Source organism: Myotis davidii, unplaced genomic scaffold, assembly GCF_000327345.1.
Source record: "Myotis davidii unplaced genomic scaffold, ASM32734v1 scaffold515, whole genome shotgun sequence".
Lineage (NCBI taxonomy): Eukaryota > Metazoa > Chordata > Mammalia > Chiroptera > Vespertilionidae > Myotis > Myotis davidii.
This window is the reverse complement of record NW_006286242.1, coordinates 283,771-290,477: the sequence shown is the minus strand read 5'-3', so window position 1 is coordinate 290,477 and position 6,707 is coordinate 283,771. Positions and strand designations below refer to the sequence as shown.

Here is a 6,707-nt window from a genome sequence, read left to right as displayed (position 1 = left end):
AAAGAGAGGTCATTTTGGGCCCTGAGATGTCACCTTAGGGGTAAGAGCAGCTGGCTCTCAGAACACAGAGTTGGATTCTGGCTTGAAAGAATCAGAAGCCAGCTCTTCTCTTTCTGACAACAGCCTTTGGCCACACATGATGCTTCATTTCAGCTGGCATGAGCCTAGGATTTAGCGCCCATTTGGCTGCAGGGGACAGATTTTCCAGCTCTCTTTTCCTGCTGGCACTCAGCTGTGACCCTCAGTACTGGAAGCATCTGTTGAGAACCAGCCCTAGTCACTTGTACAAGAGGTCTTCCCAGGTCATCAGACCCTATCTGTCCACTAGATAGCGATCACTTACCTTAGAAACATTTCAAAACAAATCAACTGAGTGTTTAACAACTGCTATTTAATTGTGATCATTTTCAAATTTTCAAATAAGAAAAATTTAAACTTAAGAGACAGTCTCCATGTGACTGTCCCAGACACTCAATGTCTTTTTCCATGGATTCTCCCTCTTCCCTTTTCCCCTTAACTCAACTGCCAACCCTGACCTGGGAACACGGATGCCAAAAATATGTTTTCAGTTTCTACCTCCAACTAATGCTTCTCTGTATGAGAGGTGAAAACTGATGAAAGATTTCCATTTCTCTTAGTCCTTTGTTGGCTATGCACTGAAATATCTTCAAACCAAAGTAAAAATTCTATCAGGAGAACCAGCCCCATATGCTAAAAATGACAACTGAACACAGTTTCACTGGCTACTTATTGTGAAAATTCCATGAAGAAAAAGGGAACATAACCGCCCTTTCCATGTGAGTACTGTTATTTTTACTCTCGGGTAAACAGAAGCTCATTCACGTCTATGCTTCCTTCTGCACTCATCACATCGTAATGCTCTACGTTCAACCCAGAGAAACCCAAAACAGGCAAGCAAGACCATCCAGGCGAGATCCCCTCAGCTGAGGGTGAAAAAGACCTGTGACAAATGAGTTATCCCAGGAGAGAAGCCAGAGCCCACTTTACCTGGAAGACAACAGGTATAGAATCTTGCTGGGGCCCTGCATGTGTGAGTGACAGCCATGTGTCAGAGGCAAGTTAAGAGATTGTTCCCTGGAGGAGTTACATCCAACATATAGCAAACTAAGCTTGAGTGTGGAAAACAAGCTCTTGGCCAAACAGAAATGACTAAACATGGTAGAAAATTCAGAGTTTGGTGACCATTGAAACACCAATCCCTCCTTGTCCTTTGCTCTTCCTATGTTTCCCCTTGCACACTGTATTTGGAGGGGAGTTGAGTTGATTGAAGCTGGATGCATGATCTTTTTTTCTTTTAATCCTTACCTGAGGGTATTTTTTCCATTGATTTTTGGAAGGAAGGAAGGGAGGCAAAGAAAGAGAGAGCGAAATATCAATGTGAGAGAGACACATTGATTGGATTGAATCTGCAACACAGGTATGTACCCTTGACCAGGAATCAAACCCTTGTGGGCCAACACTCTAACCACTGAGCAACGCAGGGTAGGGCACAATCATCTTGTAGTTTTCCTAGAGCAGTCCATTTATAAAATTAAAAATACCACCCTGGCCAGTGTGGCTCAGTTTTTTGGGTGTCATCCCATGCATCAAAAGGCTGCTGGTTCAATATCCAATTAGGGCACATGCCAGGGTTTCAGGCTCAATGCCCAGTAGTTGGTGTGCAGGAGGCAGCCAATAGATGTTTCACTCTCACTTAGTTGTTTCTCTCTCCCTTTTCTTTGCTCACTCTGTCTCTAAAAAACAATTAAAGACAATTTAAAAAAATTAAAAATACCTAGGTTGATTGCTGCTTATAGGCAGTGAAAGAATTATCTTGCTCCACTAACTTTTACTAAATTCTCAATTGTTGTGGTAAATGCATATGGCAAGTCCTTATGAGAATAAAAGTAGTGAATAAAGCCATTTAAGCCATTTTTTTTTTAAGAAAAAGTGGCAACTTCAAGCTCTATTCCTCCCTGCCTCAGATAGGACTTCATTAAATATTGTTAGAAAAACAACAACCTAATCAAAAAGCATTGAGTATATGTTGGTAGGTTTAAGGACAAATTATCTGAAAGCCAGATATTTTCTAAATACCTGTGTGTTAGGTGCAGTGATAGAGGTCAAGGATCCAGTCCTGCCTTTACAGCAGTCCAGTTAGCTGGAGATCAACATCTAAAACATATAGTTTGAGACATGCTCTAATAAGAGTTTTGTCCAGTAGGGCCAGCAGCCTCCCTCGGCAACAGGTGCAGCTGACCCACATGGCTGCTTTGAGGAGGCACCTGAATGACATTGTTAGAGATCAGTCAGGTTCAGCCTGCTGAGAAGGAAGGGGAAAGGCACTGCAGATGGTAGAAGCAGCATGGGCAGGGCCATAAAGCTGAGACTGAGCCTGGGATTTTCAGGGAGCTGACAGTAATTATGCACAACTAGAACATGGTATGTACAACAAGATGGGGGATGGAAGCAGATATCAGAAGGGCCTGCGTGCTAGCTGAAATGTCAGCTCTAAGGCTACAGCCAAAGATTTAGGCCATAACAAGTATACCATGCATTTAAGAAGGGTGACCGAGTGCAGTGCCAAATCAAGAAAGGCAAGGCAAGGGGGGGAAGGAAGGGAAAAGATGGTCACAGGTGAAATGTCCAACTCAACCAGCATGCTGGGCATTACCTGCTGAGCTCACCCCACTAGATGTCAGGGTGAGGAGAAGGTGAAAATCATGAGGTAAGCACGGGGCACTGCAGGGCTGAAATGAGGAGCCAGGGCAGGAAAGTTTTCTCATGGTCTCGCGTTTTGAATTGGCATTGTAGGGAATAGGATTTTGACTGATAACCTGGGAAGGTGCTGAAGCAGGAGAGATGGCAGGACTGGAAAGTAAGTCATAGGGCAGGGGTCCTCAAACTTTTTAAACAGGGGGCCAGTTCACTGTCCCTCAGACAGTTGGAGGGCCGGACTATAGTTTTAAAAAAAACTATGAACAAATTCCTATGCACACTGCACATATCTTATTTTGAAGTAAAAAAACAAAACGGGAACAAATACAATATTTGTATTTGCATGTGGCCCGCGGGCCGTAGTTTGAGGACCCCTGCCTTAGGGCATGTGTAGGAGAGGATGGGGGATATGTTGGCAGCAGTAATGTGACACAGAATGAGAGCTTCATAAATCCCTGGGGTGAGGAAGAGAGACTTTAGGTACCTTACCACAAAACCTGACATGCAAACATATGACAATTTCTGTAGCCAGAATGATGGTGTGTGTGTGTGTGTGTGTGTGTGTGTGTGTAGCATATGTCCATGGTTTCATTAAATTAACATCTTGTGACTCTCTCAAAATTATTCAGCAGCTGACCGAAAGACAACTATTATTGTGTCTTGAAATCCTTGTACTTAAATTTCTGTGCCAGATAAACTCACTTAGCATAGAGGTTCTGGGAAAATCTGGCCACCTTCTTCCTCCTTATGATCACTTGGGAGGAGAAGCCAAAAGACCAAAAGTTACCCTCAGGGCACCTCCTCAAAGGTATTATTAGATCATGAGAATTAGATTTGGTTCTCCTCAGCCAGACTTTATATCCGCTACATATCAGATTATGACCATTGCAGTGAAGCTCCTCTCTGTGCCCGTTCATTTATCTAAACAGAGGCAGGGCTTCGAGCACAGGCATGAAAGGGAAACCAAAGGACCACCTCTGCCCCTGTCAGGGACTGACATTCTGCCTCCCTGTGATCTACCACACACTTCCCCTCAGACCTGACCAGAGGGGAAGACTCACTGTGACATCAGCACACGCCCTTCCTGCCTCTCCAGCTCCACCCCACCCCACCCGACCATGGCCCATCTGAGAGGCTTCCTGGGAGGGAATGGTGAACACAAAAATTAAAAGGTCTTGCATGGGCACCAATGCTGGTTCGTGGCTTTTATGTCCCTTCAACATCTCATTTGTAAGCATCTTGGAAAGAATCTTCTATGGTTTAAGTAGCAGATAGGCACAGTTTAAACTATCGTTACCCATATAGGGACAACACATCATGCCACTTCCTCAGCCCTTCAGAGAGAGAGGGCACAAATGTGTGTTCTCACACCCCACAGATCGGCGGCCAATGAAGAGAGCAGCTGCTGTGTCAGCCTGTCCTGTCCCCAGGGAACTTATGGTTTGGTCTGGGGATGCATTTATTTACTTCATTAAGTAAATGTACATGGATCACCTACTATGCACCAGACACTGTTCTAGTCACTTAGCATAAAATAGCAAACAAAACAGAAATAAATCTTTGCCTCATGAGCTAATATACTAGTGATAAGTGAGGAGACACCTTCTCCACACATAGTCAATAAAAGGAACCAGAAGATTAAAAATAGCAGTGGAGTAAGTGGATGCTGCATGGACACGCTCCAGGACCAAACTGGAATTACAACTTAAATACAGAAAAACTTCTTGAATAATCAACAGAAGACTTGCTGGAGAGAACCCAGATAACTGAGGATTGAAAGTGGAGACCACATAGAGACTGGTCGAAGGGGCAGTGGCATGAAAGGGCTGGCTGGGCTCTGACAGATAGCAACTGAAGTTCCAGAGAGATATCTCAGCTGGGGGGCGTTGCAACTGAGAACTCTGAGGTCTAATCCCCAAACTGGGCCCCCAGCAGAGGGTACCCACATAACATCTGGCTGTGAAAAGCAGCAGGGGTGCTGTCTGCCAGGCAGAGACAGCTGGAAATTCAGGCAACATTTTAAAGGGCCAACGCATAAATTTAATTTCCTACAGAGCCACTCACCTTGTGCTCTGGCAGAGGGAGGGCAGAGTGGACTGGAGCTATATGAACAGAAGCCAGGATTAGTGGCTCTAGGGTTAGAGCTCAGAAAGCAGAAAACCCCTGGTTTCCTGTGCTGAGTCATTCCCTCATACTGGTGAGGTCATCTTTCTCACACAGACAATTGCTATACAGGTGGCTTTGCCTGAGGGGAAGACAGCTGACCTACCCTATTGGAAAACACCTTGCCCCAGAGTGCTGAGTTTGACACTTATTATGAGACTGAGAATAACAATTAGTCTACAGGCACAAACAACTGCCCCATCCTGTTGGAAAAAAAACCCAAAAACTCTTGCCACAGCTGTGGATGATTGCCTGCAGGCAATTCAAGCCAGAATCCAAATAAATCTGATAGAGGCAATCTCTGGAGGATTTGAGTCTCTGCCAGATCTAATTTGTCAAAAACAGCATTTGACGTTGTTCTGCACCAGAGATTGAGAGGCGTAGCAGAGTCACAAACAGGTAGCCGAAATGAGGAGACAAAGAAACAACCCACAAATGAAAGAACAAGAGAATTCTCAGAAGAATAGATAAATGAAATGGAGATAAGAAATTTATCTGATATAGAGTTCAGAATAATGATGGTAAAGATGCTCAACAGTTCATATAGTAACTATGAAAACAGAAATAAAGAATGACATAGCGCAAATAAAGAACACATTGGAAGGAATACACAGCAGATTAGGGGAGGCTTAGATCAAATCACTGAATTAGAAGACAGGGCTGAAAAATATCATTCAATCAGAGAACTGAAAAGAAAAAACAATGATAAAACAGGAGGACAGCTTAAGGGAGCTGTGGGACAACATGAATCATAACAATATTAGAATAGCAAGTGTACCAGAAGAGGCAGAAAGGGAGAAAGGGATAGAGAACATGTCTGAAGAAATAATGGCAGAAAACTTCCCTAAACTGTAAAATAAAAAGTCACACAAGTTCAGAAGGCACAGAGAACCCCAAGCAAGAAGAACCCAAACACATCATAAAAAAAATACCAAAAATTAAAGACAAAGAGAGAATCCTAGAGGCAGCAAGAGAAAAGCAAACTGTTGCCTACAAAGGAGCTCCCATAAGGCTGACATCTGGTTTCTCATCAGGACTCTACAGGCCAGAAGGTAATGACATGAAGTACTCAAGGTAATGAAAAGCAAAGATCTGAGACCAAGATTACTATATCCAGCAAGGCTATCATTCAAAATACACAGTCAAATAAAGAGCCTACCAGACAAAAAAAGACTAAAGGAGTACATCACCACCAAGCAAGCATTACAAGAAATGCTAAAGGGACTGCTATAATGAGAAGAAGAAATAGAGAAAGAAACTTAGGAATAAAGAATTAAATTGGCAACAAATAAGTACATATCAATAATAATCTTAAATATAAATGGATTAATGTTCCCATCAAAAGACACAGAGTAGCTGAATGGATACAAAAACATGACCCAACCATATGCTATCTATAAAAGACCCACCTCAGAACAAAAGAAACACACAGGATGAGAGTGAAGGGGTGGAAAAAAAATTTTCCATACAAATGAGAAAGAAAAAAGCTGGAGTAGCAATACTTATATCCTGCAAAACAGACTTCCAAATGAAGGCCATCACAAGAGACAACAAAGGTCACTACATAATACTAAAGGGATCAATCCAACAAGAGGATATAACCCTGGTAAACATATATGCACTCAAAATAGGAGCACCTAAATATATAAAAAAACTTCTGTAGAACTTTAAGAGAGAGATCAATGACAATACAGTCATAGTAGGGGACTTTAACATCCTGCAGACTTCACTGGATAGATCTTGCAGACAAAAAATTAACATGGAAAAAGGACACACTTGATCAGATGGATTTAATTGACATTTTTAAACATTTCCCCCCAAAGATG

General features: G+C 42.7%; 1 long non-coding RNA gene across 1 annotated transcript in view; it reads right to left on the bottom strand.

The window, feature by feature from the left end:
- The window catches only part of LOC107182102, a 96,841-nt gene that overhangs the window by 42,846 nt on the left and 47,288 nt on the right, over positions 1-6,707 (bottom strand). The window lies entirely within an intron of this gene.